General features: G+C 38.9%; 1 protein-coding gene and 1 pseudogene across 1 annotated transcript in view; both read right to left on the bottom strand.

Annotated features, from left to right (window-relative positions):
- The window catches only part of CEP85L (centrosomal protein 85 like), a 142,724-nt gene extending 129,651 nt beyond the window's left edge, over positions 1-13,073 (bottom strand). Inside the window, exon 1 of the mRNA XM_037520307.2 lies at positions 12,942-13,073. The gene's annotated coding sequence lies outside the window, so the exon portion shown is untranslated. The remainder of the gene's footprint in view (positions 1-12,941) is intronic.
- LOC119251515 (acylphosphatase-1-like) overlaps positions 1-17,008 on the bottom strand; it is an 80,787-nt pseudogene that overhangs the window by 11,031 nt on the left and 52,748 nt on the right.

The raw sequence follows: 17,008 nt of genomic DNA on the forward strand, positions 1-17,008 counted from the left end.
TGCAAGGACTCATTTGGCATAACAATCTCCATGGTAGGATGCAACCAACCTCTCCCCTTTCCCCAGTTCCTGCAGTACTTTTGGAAAATCAGAGCAGCCACCTGGAGCATTCGCAGTGTGGCTCCAAAAAGATCCCAGTGGTCTTGTCAACACAAGGTGACAGACCCAAGATCCACTCCCAAACTCCAATGTTTTTCCTTACTGAAATTAGTGATTAGCACCTGGGTGGAACTGTCTACTCCAGCTACCTAAATTTTGCTAAGCATTTGGTTAATTAAAAGGTTGGATTCAAAAGCATGACCAGCTCTGACGAACCTCTACACTTAATCAACTGTTTCTTGCAAACTTCAACCTGTGGGGTGAAGAAGCACTCTTTTGGACTGTGGCCTGCTCTTCTCAGAAGAGGATTTTTCAAAAATCTAGGCCCTTTTTTCACACAGCTCCATCGAGGATTCTGGGCCTATAGGATCCAGTACTTTGTTCTAGTCCTTCTTCTCCTTGCCAAACAGACATTCCTTTCAAAAAGTTATGTGGAAAATTAATGTTTAATTTTTCATGATAATATTTTTCTCTTTGTTTGCTTTCCCACAATGATTTCATATCTATACTTAACACCCTTCCCAAAGGATTTACACAGGAAATGGAGACTGAAGTAAAAACAAACTCACACCCTTTTCTATAGCAGCCCATTTTTAAATTAGCAGTTAAAAATGAAAACATGAAACAAAATTCTTTCCTGTTCAGGTACTGTCCCCCTAGGTTATGTTAGAAAATTTCACTCTAATTTAAATGGACCTTTTATTTTTAATCTTAGTCATTATCATCGCTTTATAAGTAGTATGGAAAGCTTAATGATACTTGACGCTGCAAAGAAATCTTCTAAGTGACAAGCACCATCCAGGAAATGAAAGTTTCAGTATTTTTTCTGCCTACATTTCTCTGAATAGGGCTGAACAGTGTATTTACACCCTGGAATCCAGGCTGCCATAGCTGTGCTGTATATATTCACCTCCCTAAAGACAAGATACACTAGCAACCCCTGACTTCATAATTTCATACATCAAGGCATTGTGTCTTTTAAGCTGAATTTTAAAGGAATTTAGAATCTGATTTATATATATATATGTGTGTGTATATATGTATACATATATACATATATATATATATATATATATATATATAAAATGTAACCAAGAAATGAACCCTGATAGTAAAGACTATTACTATGGCAATTTTCCCAGCATTATATATTGATATTTCATGTGACAGGAAGACCAAAAAAAAAAAAAAAAGTAGATCCTGTCATCTGTTTTATTGACTGGGAAATTTAGTTTTGCTTAGATATCACTATAATTTTCCTTTTGCTTTTAAGAATATAATGGGGGAAAATGCAATAAAACAAGATAGGAATTTTGGCCAATGGAATGATTACAATATAGTACATAAAGTTAATGTTATTAAGGTTAATAGCACTTAGAAATATGACTGCAGAATTAAGGCTGCTAGAGGGGCAGGTGGTGAGTACAAAGAAGGGAGGGGCCCAGTGACCTAGGGTAACGCCATGTGGGTGCCTCGTTGGGTGTGGTGTGGTGATGTACATCCCAGGTGATGTGACTCTACTCCCCTATACAGTGCACAGTGTTATAAGCCAACACTAACCCAATAAAGAACAAAAATCCAGTTAAATAATGGTAGTCTCTAATTAATAAACCAAAAATAAACAGCTTAAACTTCAGATATCAATTTTTTTTCTATAGAAATAATGTGATAAAGTATTCTCCTTTTACTGGGTCAGCCTACAAAAGTATTTTATTTATATTGATATCAATAAAATATTCCTTTGAGAATATTCTTGTTCATAATGTAAAACAAGTAAAAATACAATTATATGCAATAAGCACTTTTTAAAAATATGATTTTATAACATTTTTATTTCCCATAAATGTAGTAGTAAAGAAAGGAGGTCTGGTTGCACAACTGTAAGGTAGAAATTCTGAGGCTATCCTTGAGAAGGGCTTTCTGAAGGAAAGTCTTTTGCAGTTAATCTCTGTTCCCAAACTCAGCTCCAGACATTTACTAATCTGCTTTCTCTATGTATAGATCTGCTTCCACTGGACATTTTGTATAAATAGAATCATGCAATATTAGTCTTCTGTGCTTGAATTATTTCACTTATTATGTTTTTGATGTTATTATAGCATGTATCATTATTTGTTTTTATTGTACAACAGTCTTCCATACACGGGTATATGCTGGAACATAAACATGTTTTGCTCTTCTACTCATCACTTAATGGACATTTGCACTGTTTCCAGTTTTTTGGCTATAGTGAATAATGCTGCTAAATACACTTGTGGGCAAGTCTTTGTTTGGACATTGATAATGTGGGGGGGGGTTGGTTTTTTTAAAGATTTATTTATTTATGCATACAAGAGCTGGGGTATAGGCCAGAGGTGAGGGAGGGTGAGAAGATTCACCAGAGACAGAGTGGGGAACAGAAAAGAAGGGTTGACTGAAATACACTGCTGAGGAGAGCAGCAGGTGAACCAGGAGAGGTCTGCCACGCCATGTGGGTAGCTCCCTGGCTCAGGGATCAAACTCATACTGCAGTAGCTGCGGATAGTTTCATAGTGCTGAGACTTAACCCCTTGTACCACCAGGGAGGTCCTTGATAATGTGTTTTATACAAAACATGACTGAGAAATTTCTTCATTTGTGGAAAATACAAATATTCGGGTTTGTTTTATGCTACAACTCCAGAAACCAAGCTGCACATACACAGTCTTCACACAGCTTTTTAGAGCAGAAAATCAGATCACATCCCTCCTCTGATTCAAATTTTCCAGTCTCACTAAGACTAAAGTGATATCTTGTCACAGCCTGCAGGGCAATGCCTGATCTGACCTCTGTCAATCTGTCTCACTTTCATCTCTTACTACTTTTGTCATTCTCAGTGTCACCATTAACCATGTAGTTTTGCATCAAAAGAGCTTATTCTACCCTCAGGGCTCTTACATACACTATTCCTTTTGACTAGAATACTCTCCTCAGATCTTCATTTGCTTTCTCCTTCACAATTAGGTCTTCCTCAGCCGTTACTTATGTTGAGAATGCTTCCATGGCCACCATCAGCCAAGTTCCTCTCACTATTTACTTACCTATTTCATTTCCCACTAGCACATATACTGAATAGAGACTAAGTGTAAATGATTAAATTGGTCTCAAATCCTAAGAGCATAAAGAAGAGTGAAAGAAAATCTAACGTTCTCTTTGAGGCTCCTATTTACAGATGCAACTAATCTGACACAGCCTGAGCAAGAAGGAGCAAACAGCCGTGATCCAAGCTCCAAGGCAGCTGGAGACTGAGAATTTGGGGTCCACCAACAGAAACTCAAAACTAGATATCTGACAACAACTTCTTCATACTTCATATATGAACTGCCTTGTACTTGCCAATGAACTTGAGCCAAGTACATGTTTCTTTACCCCAACTCACTTTTCAGCTAAAAAAATTTAATTCTGCTGTTCTCAACCACAGTTCCTAAAACTTACATGACCTCGTTTCCATTCCCAACAGTAGAGACCAATTTGAATTTATCTCCTACCTCCTTGCCAATTGATTCATAGTAAAGCTGATCTCTCTTCTCAAATGCTTGATGGCATTACCTGATCTTTGCATATCAAGTAGAGAACCCCATCACTCAGTAACACAATCTGAAATTGCCTTACTCATTGTTGACTGTCTCTCAACCAGAATGCAAGCTCAATGAGATAGGTCTTGGTTTATCTTGCTCCTTGATGTGTCTCTAACATAGCACCACTAAATATGTGGAAGTAATACATAAACAAAAAGCAGAATTCTCCCTCTTTTTACAGTTCTATATTCCTAGAATCACTGAGAAGTCAGTTAGAAAGGGCATGATCTTAAACCAATGGACCAAAGGCGAGGCATGGACCACATTTAAACTTTACATAGGTTTCCTTTATGTAACAGATACTTTGGTGCTCCATTTCCATTCCTTTGGCCCATCTCTGCTTCAGCCAGAGCTACAGTGGTGAGTTCCCTGACAGCTCAAGTTCACCTGCTATCAATAAGGTTCCACCTCAAGCAGATACAGAACTATTCACTCTTTGCCTTGGACATTTTATATTCCCTGAGCCCCTGAGCACATGTGTAAACATGTCTCTTAAGTGAGGTATGTCAGTGCACCCCAGGGCAAATGTCAGCAGCCATCAACCAATACAGGAGCCAGGCTTCATCCTCAGTTCTTCAGATGGAAAATTCTGGAAGAAACTCACTTTTTACAGTTCTAGCCATTATTCTTGTTCAAGGAAAATACAAATTAGTTAATCTCTGAGTCTGTGCTCCTTCAGCACAGACCTGGATATTGACTTTTATTCATCCCTTGTTTCACCCTTCGTGTTCCTTTACACCGTTTTGCTGGAATTACCTCCCTAACACATGATCAGCAGTCCAGTCTCTATCTCAGTCTCTGCTTTCAGGGAAAGCCAACTTAGGTTTATGGCTTACAGAGTTTCTTCAAAATATTATTAGTTCTCCAAAATTAAAGTTCAAACTATAACATGTTAAGTTCTAGGTTTTGCAACTTCGTACTGCTGTGTGCTATTTGTAGCTTCACATACAATACCTTTGATGGTTCTTGTTTGGTAAGGAAAACCATAGTTCATATTGTCAAAAGATAAACTGAGGCATATTAAAAATGTTAAGAGCATATTTGAGCAAAAGATTGATTCAAATTGCATAGTGTTAAATTGGGAGTGGATAGGAGCAATCTACAGGTAGGCAGGAGCAAGAGACAAGGAAGAAGCAAAGCAAGGAAACTATCTGATTGGTTATAGCTTAAGCATTTGCCTTATTTGTTAAAGCCTCCTTGACTACTTGAGTTTAGTTATCCTTAGGTTTTGATCTTTTTTTCTTAATATTTATTTATGCATGCATACAAGAACTGGGGTACAGGCCAGAGGCATGGGGGGGGGTGAGAGGATTCACCACAGAGTGGGGAACAGAACAGGCAGACTGACTGAAATACACTGCTAAGGGGAGCAGCAGGCAAGTCAGGAGAGATCTGCTGGATCATGTGGGTATCTCCCTGTCCGGGGATCGAACTCATGCTGCAGTGGCCACGGATTGCTTCATAGGTAGTGTCTTAACCCCTTGCACCACCAGGGAGGCCCAGATTTTGATTTCTTAACTTTGAGGCATTTATATGCTTAGGTTTTGATTTGCTCATATAGGCTGTTAAGATATGCGAACCATCTCAGTTCCAGGATCAACTTTTTAATTAATTTAACAATACGGACATTAACTTGTTTTGTTTTCAAACCTTTAATCTTGCAGTTGTTAATAGGTCATTTCCTAGGAGATCAATTGTGTCAAAACTGTGATTCCATTAGGAAGAATGAGAAAAGATAGGAAGCTCTTTCCATTACAGAATGTGAAAGAAAAAAAATTAAGGAGTTCTTAGTTGCTTTAGATTTCCTGTCAATGGGAAATGAAGAAGTGACTATAGGCACTAAAATGCAATGAGCATTGAGTGCCTTTCTCCGTTACTAGACCAACTCAGCCTTAGAGTGTGTAGATTGAGACAACTGTAACATGTGGCTACCAAAAAGACTCATTTTTGTGTTTTGCTTTTGAAGTTTCATGAGCACAATTCACCATTCAAGCATGTAGTAATAAATAAAGATTAATTACAGTACTAATGCATTCTTATCCATGCATGCCGTGTTTTGCTTGTAAGAGTCTCTTCTTTATCTTCCCACCTTCAACAGAGTCAGTTATTTGTGGTTTAGCTTTACATTCTGGTTCCTCCTTTTAAGTTAGTACAGTTCACTGAAATGCCTGAATCATTTCTGGCATTTTGTCTTACATGGGTTTTAGGCTTATCTAATACTTCAGAGACAATTTTCTACACTTTTGGTAATACAGTGGCTCTGATTGTTTATGACTGAAGCAGCTTTACAACTATAATTCCCAATTCATCTTCGTCTGATATCGAATTTCTCTTGTCTAACTATAACTTTAACAATCTACTGATCTTGTATACATATATCTCTAGAACAAATATTGGGAATGCCATATTGTATTTAAGAATGTTACTTTTTTAATGTTCTGGAGCTTTTCCTTTTGAGAAATACCTATTTGATCCCCAGTAGGACTATCAACCCCAGGACACCATCTCTCCTTGCAGAGGTTGATGAAACATAGGACTCCATCCATTATCTACAGGCTTGGTTCAGGGAGCCATACTGGCGCAATCAAAGTCATCTCTTGAAATTTCAGAGCAGTTACATCTTTTTCTCTTCATTGAGATTGGTGTAGTTTAATGTAAATTCAAGGGTGTTAGAGGTCAGTTTTGCCAAAATATGGAGAATCCTCAAAGATGGACTCAGTAGGGAGGAAAATAAAGAAGTCTATAGAGAAAGAGACAGTTTAAAAGAAAGAAAAACTGAAAGAAAAAAGAAACAGAGAGCAAAAGTTTGTCAATGATAAGACAAATGACATATTTGAACCTCTCTGTCCAGCTGTGTCTGAAGGTCTTTTCAGTTATCTTATTCAAAGAATGATAAAATTTTCTTAAGCAATTTTAACATAAAGTTTTGTCTCTTTGCCTTGTAGGCAGAGTGACGAATGGTAGAGTCTACTGAGGGTAGGACTGGGCATGAGAAGGGAGTTAGACTATGCCTTTGTGGGTGTCTTCCCTTTCTCCATGAAATGCATATTTATTATCAGGGCTAATTTTATCTGGAGGAGGTCCCCAAGTGGAAACCCAGAACTAAGGGGAAGGACCAAATGTACACGGAAGCTTCCATCCCTTTCTGATCTTTGCAGCGGCGAGGCCAATTATTTAGAGGATGTGGACTGGCAGAAACAGGACTTCAATGACAAAGGCAAGGCCCCATAAATGGGTTAAAAGCTGAAGATTAGTAAGTTATGCAATGTATATTAAATTATTTATTCTTATGGTCCAACTCTTAGTACTTATTGGCATTTTGTTATAGTGTCACCTTTAGTAAATCTTAATTTGGGGATTAAGCCTTTCCATGAAGCTAAATAACATCCAAGGAAAAGTAATGCACTTACATATGGGACAAAGCATTGAAAGGAAGGCATTGGTCTTTGCTCCCCAAGCCCAGCAAATAGTATGATCCTTTAAATAATCCCCATGAAGAATATTAAACTCTAAGAGCTAGGACTATAAAGTCCATCCCTCCTTATCAAGAAGGGAATGTCCCTCCCTGACTACTTTATAATTACACCAATTACATGACAGCATAAAAGTATACAGCTGAAATAATAAAAATATTACTGTCTCAAAATAGAAAGTTCAACAATCCTAACTTTTTGAAATCCCACTAAATTGCCCAATTTGGCACTCACTCTGCAGTGAGCTGGGTCACACAGTGCAAATAGCAAAGTCTAGACCTGATAGGTGGGAGCAGCAGAGATATTTTGCCGGTAGGCAGGGCAACAAATCATTAGAGAAGAAACTCCACTAGAGCTTGAATTTTGTCTCTTTTGGATGCTGGGGTATCCTTAGTCCCAAAAATCACTCTAAATTACTCTCACCTCTGATTAGGTTTGGACCTCAAAAATAGGCAGCAGCAAATTGTGAAGGTGGGAATTATGTAACCCAATTGTTGAGATGAGGCAGAAAGAAAGTAGACGTTTAGCCAGACTGGTTAGAAAAATAGCTGAAATTACTACATTCAGTTCATGAACAACGATTGTCCCATGACAGAAATTGAAATTCGCTGGGAGAGTAAGAGTTCTGCCTATATATTCATCTGGCACAGTAATAAGTAAGGGTAAGGGCTTGCACCACAACCAGTGTGGAAAGCATTGTCTTTATTTTCATTTTCCAAACCTCATATTTAGCTTTCATTCTCTCAATTATTAACACATTTAAAAAATTTCCATGCTTTCAAAGAGAGAATTTTTCATTGTTAATTATTTGTACCAGTTGGAGATTGACCCAGACAATAATACTGGTAGATGGAACAACATTTGTCTTTCCTAACTTTCAATAACGTCAAAAAAAAAAAAATAAAACTTTCAAAGAAACAATTCTGAAAACAATGTTACTGCTAGAAAAATACATTATTTTTCTTTTGGACCAGTATTTCACAGGTGATATGATAGAGAAGATCTACATAGTCATGGAGACTTGCTGCAAACAATAGAAATGAAAACTGCTTGAATGTGGCAGAAACAGGATTTATTGAAAGCTTAGCTCAAAGACTATCCGGGAGAGCAATTAGGCCTAGAAGCCATGTAGTTAAAGTCACATCAGTCCTTTGAAGACATGCTGCTGTTGCCACTAAAGTCAGCTGTCGGAGCTTGCACAGCTAAAACACTGACACTACACACTGGTATTGTTATAGGTGTGGCCAGCAGTTCTGTCCCAGGAAACCAGGTGTTGCTACAAACACTGCAAAGAGAAGGGCTCCCCTCTCTGTCCTTATTTGTAAAACTACCTTCTAACACAAAGTGACGCAGAAGAAGGGACTGCCTCTCATTTTCTTTTTAAAGATAGGCGTGCAGACCTCTCCTGCTGCCCGCTGCTCCCCTCAGCAGTATACTTCGGTCCTTCTGCCTGCTCTGCTCCCCGCTCTGGCTCTGGTGAATTCTCTCACCCTCCCGTGCTTCTGACTGTACCCAGTGCTTGTATAAATAAATAAAATAAATAAACCTTAAAAAAATTTAAAAAATAAAGATAAATGCATTGTAATTATACAATTACAACTCTAACCTTATAGACTCCATTGTCCCCATTGGCCAAAATTGGATCACATGGCATTTTCTAAGCCAACCACTGGTAATGAGAATGTAATAACCATGACCGACTAGGTTTAGTGATTCATTGGCAGTGGTAGAGATACAATCAGCCTTCCCTGGAGTATAAAATCACATGGAGTAGAATGGGACATGTATAAAATTGAAGTTTTGTTCACATGAAAGGGCAGTTACTATTTGATCAACAACTAATATGGTGGCTATTTATATGGACCCCAAATGTCTTCACACTATGAGCCCATTCTACGAAATCCATCCATATACTTCTGCCCAAGCCTTCTGATTGCCAGTCATCTGGTCTCATTCATTTCGGATCTGTGACAACCTGACTAAACCTGGTATCACTCTGTATAAACTTTCCTCTCTTTCCAGGAAGAAGCAAAGATGTTAGTTATACCACAGGGAAAATGTCCCTTCTCTCCGTTCACCTGTTCAGGGGTACTAAGTGAGATACAGTAATCCACGTGAGATGCCAACCTGTTATGCCAAAGCATCAGTAAACTATGGTTTCCTTATTTTTTTCTTCAGTTAACTAATAATAGAGAACTATCATGAAGCAGCTTATGTTGGTGGTGGAGAGGAGGCAGTGTGGCATGAGTTGGCTTAGTACGAAGGACTCAGCCTGTGAAACTTGAGCTTCTAGGTCCTGCTCAGTTGCACTCACTTATATACTATTTCTACCTGGATGCGTTTGACTCTTTAGCTGAGTAGCTGGTAGATCAGATTACACTCAGTTCATGAGAGGTAGCTTGTATTTCATAGTCATCTGGTTTCTACCAGGGTCCTATAGCAAGTCAAGTCCTACTTCTCCAAAAAAGAATGACTACTCTTTGAAAACCTTGATATTTCTTGTATAAATCTAGTATTCAGTCTTTCCACACCACAGACTTTCTTTGATTTTTGAATACCACTGATCTTACTGGGTCCTAAAATGTCATATAGAAAAACTATAGCCTGGAATACCTGGATCATCTTCCTCTAGGCCCTACCCAAAACTATCAGCTTTTCAGGCCACTATCGAAAGGTGATCCTTTTAAAATCCAAAGTGCACCATCACTGGCGCAGAAGCGCTGGGTTGCGAAAGCCTCTGCAGCGCCGGTTCAATCCCGGCCTCACTGGGTGAGGGCACACGAAAGGTGATCCTTGCTTGTAAATCCAAAGTGCACCATCAATCATAAATTTCTTTCCTGGAGAGAATATGCTCACATTTCACAAAATACAGGTCCCAAGAAACCTTACTGTATAACCATAGACTTTATTCCCATCTTGGTCATACAAGGTCTTAATGTACCATACCAGCCACTTAAACTAAAATACCTCTGAGCTCATCAGCACATTCTCTCCAGTGCAGCTCTGGGGATGAGTTATAAACCAACCATGGCACAAAGAATAGAGTTAACATAACCTGAAGATGAAAATGTATTTGTGCTATTTTAGGTAAAATTAACCTCTGTTTATGGGAACAGAGAAAAAAGATTGTCCAGATAAAAGCTGCAGTAAATATGCTTCGGGGTGTAGTGATTTGCTGTGATAAGGTGACTCCATTTGGAAGATCATATGCACTTGGAATTACACTATACTTAGCCTACAGTAATCCTCTGTGATTCTCAACTCACCCATTTCTACACAGGTCAAGTGGCAAGAGATGAGGGGATGTAATAGGAACACTGTGGCATCATCTCTGTGATTTCCCCAGGGAAACAGTAAAACACATACACACACACACACACACATACACACACAGAGAGGGTATTTTTTAACTGAAAAATAAGAGAATATTGCATATTTGGGCTGGGAATTTGAGCTCCTGAATCTCACTAAGTCATTCCTACTACGATAAATCCACACAACAGATCAGGAGTCAGTTTTGGAATTCTGCCATTTGTTGAGGTGGTCTACCCCAATAACATACCCAGAAACTGAGGAAACAATCATGGCAATGGTTCAAAGTCCCATGGGCGTGCTTCAGTTACTGACCTGTGTGCTGTTCCACTCTGGTCAGCTGTAGAAGGCGTCTCAAAGCAGGGAATTAAGTGCTTACAAAATCCCTGTGAAGGTTGGAGGCAAGTGCCAGAACTCACCTCCCAGACTGCAGAATTCATGAACATAACACCAGTGCTACTACCACTAATCCTGGAATATTTTCTATTATACAAATGAATTAAAACCACTAATCCTGAAATCTTTTTCATCAGATGAATGAATCAAACCCCTAATGGTAGCCATCTATTTTTATTTCTGTAACTCCACTGCACATGAAAGAACTGCAGAGATGTTTGAAGATTATATCATTTTGAATACCAAGCCAACTCTATTGTTGTTATTATGGTTAGCAAGACCACCTTGACTTTGGCAGTTTGGTGTCACTACTTGTGCCCTTCCATCACAACATTCTTTTGAAATCAGGAGCCATTTTCAACAACAGAATTTTTTTTTTAACCCAAGCGTATGGAGATGAACCACAAAGTACTTTTTAAGAAGATGAGTCCAGGGCCTCCCTGGTGGCCCAGGGGTTAAAGACAGTGCTATCAAGCTATCGCCAGCCACTACAGCACGAATTCAATTCCCCACCGGCCAGGGAGCAACCCACATGGGGCAGCAGACCTCTCCTGTCTTGCCTGCTGCTCCCCTCAGCAGTATATTTCAGAAGATCTGCCTGTTCTGCTCCCCACTCTGTCTCTGGTGAATCCTCTTACCCATCCCCTGCCCCAACATCTCTGGCCTGCACCCCAGCTCTTGTATGCATAAATAAATAAGTCTTAGGGGGAAAAAAAAGAAGTTGGGTCCAGCCTATAACCATGAATTCTCAAGCCTCGGGTACAAGGAATATTTTCTGGGCATTTCTCTCTCCATCTAGAGCAAGGATACAGGGAGTAGGTGAGCAGTTCATATGTAATAATATCTGTAATCTCAATATCCATAACTCTATAAATTTCCCATTCAGAGTGATTTGCAGTCTCTACATCAATAACAGTCACCATGGAAACAACGTATATAGAATAGCTTTCAAGATTGGATTCCGGGGCCTCCCTGGTGGCACAAGGGGTTAAGAGTCAGCACTATGAAGCTAGCTGCAGCCACCGCAGCACAAATTCAATCCTCAACCAGGGAGGTGACCTACATGGTACAGCAAACCTCTCCTGTCTCCCCCGCTGCTCCCCTCAGCAGTGCATTTCAGTACATCTGACTGTTCTGCCCCCCACTCTCTCTGGTGAATTTTCTTATCCCCTGCATCTCTGGCCTGCACCTCAGCTCTTGTAAGCATAAATAAATAAATAAATAAATAAATAAATAAATAAATAAATAAATAAACTTAAAAAAAATAAAAGGATTGGGTTCCTGAACCAATCACTCCACCTAATCAGTGAGAATAGTTTGAATATATATATAAGGAGATATATATCTATATAGAGATGTATATATGTGTATTTGTGTGTGTATGTGTGTGTGTGTGTGTGTGTATGAGGATGGATTGAATACCTGAATAAAATTGAGGTTTCCATTAGGAAAGAGGAAGGTCCATATGGTATAATATCTACTACATTGTACATTTTTGAGGATGAGGAATATTTTTCTCACACAGCAGTCAAAGAAGAAGAAATATAACACAGTATTTACTAATGATCAATCTTGGGAATAAATGCATTGATTTTTTTTTGTTATATTTACTCTCCATAGATAAATCTGCCTTGGTATAATAAACCTGTTACTTTTTAGTGAAATTCTATGACTTTGATATCATTTTCTAGTTATACTTAATTAGATCTATGCCCACTAAATGATTGCTTCTAATTTACCTAAATAAAAAATGTTAATGCCAATTTCACTGACAAAGTAGTTTAAATGAAATAAAGGGCAGGGGGTGTGGTGGGGTGAGGGGAATAGTGAGTGCATTTCTTTCAGTATATCTTTTGATATACCTACCCTTTCTAAAACAAGACAATGTTCTCAAGTGTGGGAGATAAAAAGTAGTCACAAAATTGTTTATAGCTCTTTTATCAAGAGGTGGAGTGCATTTTCTACCCATTACGTGTGCACTGGCCTGGTGTAATAGTCTACTAAGGCTGCCATAACAAAATGCTACAGACTATGTGGCTTAACCAACAGAAATTTAGTATCTCACGGTTCTGGAGGTTGGAGGTTCCGGATCAAAGTGTCGGCAGGATCCATTTCTGGTGAGGTGTTTCTGGTCACCATTTCTAGTGACTTCTTTGCAGGCAGTCACCCTCTTATGTGGCCTTTTCTGTATGCGCAGGAGTCCCTGATGTCTTTTCTTTTAAGAGCAATTGTCCTTTTGGGCAAGGGGCTCACCTTTATGACCTCATTTAGACTTAACTGCTTTCTTAAAGGCCTATCTCCAAATATAGTGACACTGGGGCTTGGAGTTTCAACGTAGGAGTTTGGGAGGAAACAATTCAGTCCCTAACACTTTGTGACTAACTTGTCTTGACCAGTAAAATATCGCACAAGTGGTGATTTGTAAAGGTGTGAACCTACACCTCTATATCATATACAATGTAGTAAGTCAATGTTACCTCAATAAAAAATGATGTAATTTAAAAAATGAAACTAGTTCCAGATGAAAGGGGGAAAAGCAAAGACTTGTGACTGCCAATGAAGCCTCGAGAAGGTTTAGTGTCTTCAGCTCTTGCCTGTTTTGGGATTTTGATGGGATGTGAAGACACATAAGTGAGCCTGCCGGAGAAGCCAGGTGGAGAACTGAGGGGCCCTCTTTTCCAGCCCCAGCTGACCACCCAGCGAATGCACCTGCAGGGCAGCCCAGGTGACACCACATGGAGCAGAGATGAGCTGTCCCCGCTGAGTCCTGCACACAGCACTGACCCAAGAATTGTCAACCAGTTTAAATCATTGTTAAGCCACTAAATCTTGGGGCAGTTTCTATGCAGTAACAGATAAATTATATACAAACCCTCTCATAATTTTCACATTCTCTCCTTTCACTGTCATTTGAGTGAGATTTGGAGAAGAAGCAGATCAAAAAGTGGGTTGCAATTCAACCAGGCCTAAGTAGAAATCACAAACTATGTCTTATAGATAAGAAAAAAATTTTAAGGGGGCTAATTTTAAAACTCAGGCTTATTACATATGTAGAAAATTAGAAGTTACATATAGAACTGTATGAAAGTTGATAAGTAATTCCAAACATCCCTGCAAAATATGATGTGACAGCCCATGCAGGGACAGGAAGATGCCATTCCACATCTGTTTACCCCGGATACCTAATGAGCCCCTACTACATCCTATTGCACTATGTCCTGTGATAGGAAGGTAAAATGTGGGCTTGCTGGAAAGGTGAAGATGGAGAATTAAAACTTTCATTAATAAACAAAACAAAACCCTTAAATAAAATTTAATACATATTTTTAAATTTTGTCTTTTCCTCATCTTTCTTAATAAATAATTATGCCCAGAGGAACCATGTGTTATTGAATACATTTATATACAGGTATATAGTTCATGAAACTAATACATATATTGGGAGAAAATTCTTAGTTTTTTTCTTACACATGTGAAAGATAAAACAAAAGTATTGGTAGGCTAGGAAGCATGGTTATGTTTTAAAGGACAAATATAGAATTCAAGTGTTTTTGTCACTTAGACAAATAAACACATCCATGCCAACAAGATGGCCTATAACTCCCATGACAAAAGCACCAGGAAAGTTTCAAGGCATATCCATGTGCAGGAAATACTTTCTGACCCACTGTGGGCTATGACCCTGGATAAAACTGTTTGGAAGAATCCAAGATGAATTACAAGTTTCCTTGCCTGATCTAAAGTCTATCCTGTTCTCTTGGAGTTACCGGTTTGGGTCAGCCCAGATATATTGCCTAAAAATCTAAAGGCAATTTTAGGATAATTCTAAGTTTTAATTACCTGTTATAAAATGTCATTAAAAAAGAATTCCAGAGCTATCACACCTCCTGATTCATTTTCTGAGTGGACTAATCTCACTTGAGTGGTTTGGAGTGTGTTCTGGACAACCTTGCCTCAGGTCCAATCTGGGTGACCTCAAACACCAGGGAGTTTTATTTTATTTATTTATTTATTTATTTATTTATTTATTTATTTATTTATTTATTTATTTATTTTTAAAGATTTATTTTTCTCTATTTATTTAATCCATATAAGAACTGGGTATAAGCCAGAGGTGCTGGGAGTAAGAGGATTCACCAGAGACAAGAGTGGGGAGCAAAACAGGTGGATTCACTGAAATACACTGCTGAGGGGAGCAGTGGGTGGGACAGGAGAGGTCTGCTATGCCATGTGGGTAACTCCCTGACTGGGGATCGAACTCATGCTGCAGTGGCTGGTGACAGCTTGACAAGACTTCAACCCCAGTGCCTCCAGGGAGACCTGAGTGTTTCATTTTAATCTCAGAGCTCACCACACTGGGGCATTTCATTTCACCATTTGCCTGGCAGCTTCCACTGCAAATGTTCTCTTATTCTTCTGCCAATTTCCACCTTTCTTTTAGTTACTTTTTCCAGATTTTTCTTATTCACAGTCATCTGGTTTTTAAGAACCACCTACATCCCTTTTCATGCCTCTCTTCTACTCTTTTATTTTTCATTATCTTCTTAGCCCTTCCTCGCCACCACATCTGCCTTCCTCCCTTTCATTTCCCCCCCATTCATTTATTCCATGATATCCTGGCTGTTTTCCTTTGTTCAATTCAGAATATCAGCCGGAAGCTTTTCTGTTGCTAAGTAACAGCATCACCCACACACACCCATTCCCACTCTGGGCTCATTTCTTCTATTGCTTTTATAAGAACCTAGGTCAAATGGTCTCTATGAGAAAATGAGGGAAGTTTCTGTCTTCTTTTCATACCCAAAGGATGCACACCCTCCCACACCCTGCCTGTTCTTATTAGATTTTGGCTGCTTGTTTTATCTGATAATATGCCCCAGGCTATTAGATAACACTTAAAAAAAGCACAAAACATTCATTTGAGCTTCCACAATTTATAGCAGGGAAGAAATATCATTTCTGCTAAAGGAACAACCAACATGTTTGAAGTTGAACTACAAAGCACTGCATGAGTCAGATCCAGGTTTTATAAGGTTTCCATTAGGATTCAAGTTAGCCAGCTAGTTCCTCTTACAGACCTTTATCTAGTTGACTTTTGAGGAAGCAACTAATGTCATGTTGAGTGTGGTTTGCATAAAATGAAACACAAAAACAATGCCAGAACTCATTAGGCATCTTTCCAAATCTTAGTCCTTTTCTAGACATCAATCTGACATGACACTTGTACCAAAGGCATAATTGGATTTGTGTCAGCCTTTCTCCCACATGCTCTGATGGGATCCCAGGTCTTCTGGCACATTTTAATAGTTGAATGGCAATGGTGATTCTATATGTCCAAACACTAGGACCAAGTAACACAAACCAGGTCCTTGAAAAGATCCCCTTTCACCCTTGCAATGCCATAAATAATTTCCCACCCTGGTGTGAATTCTTTCTTCTTCCTTGTACATTTATGCAATGCCTGGGAAGACTTTCCTGAGAACCCTGCCTCACAGTGTTCCTCTCAGCTTTTGCCCATTGTCAGCACTAAGCTAATTGGGGGGCACTGGGTGTTGCATTGTTTGTCACCTCACAGCTTTTCAAGTGTATGTCACAGCTCCTAGAACTGCTCTCTCCGAGGTTAGGGCTCAGATCCTGCAGGAAACAGGTACTCAGTGAATTGCCTGAAATGTAACCATAGAACACAGATGCTCTGGCAAGGAAGTTGATTTTAATTTCATTTTCTAGAGAGGAGGAGTAATAGCCATTTTCTTTACATTAAAGTCCAAATTCACCAATAATCAGAGTATCGGAAATGAAACATAGGTATTTCCCTCATTATCCTGATTTGCAGACAGAACATTTCAGCAGTGAAATTTTCAAGAGCTTTATTTGTCAAGGACCCTTGGTGTTCTGAAAGTGGAATCCCTATGAGACTAAAAGTCAGGCCAACATGTTCTAACCATGCCTGAAAAGAAGTGAAATTGGCAAAGCTACTATCATTTTCCTTCTAGAATTAAGCTCCTTTGAGATGTTAGTTCTTCTGAGAGGCTCAGAAAATTCCAACATGATTTCAATTTTTATCTCAGAGTAATATCAACTAATGAAACATGTATTTCATTTCCCGGAATTCTGGTTTAATTTATACTGATTACT

Source organism: Talpa occidentalis, unplaced genomic scaffold (assembly GCF_014898055.3).
Source record: "Talpa occidentalis isolate TD23 unplaced genomic scaffold, MPIMG_talOcc4v2.1 talOcc4.2, whole genome shotgun sequence".
NCBI classification, from domain to species: Eukaryota; Metazoa; Chordata; class Mammalia; order Eulipotyphla; family Talpidae; genus Talpa; species Talpa occidentalis.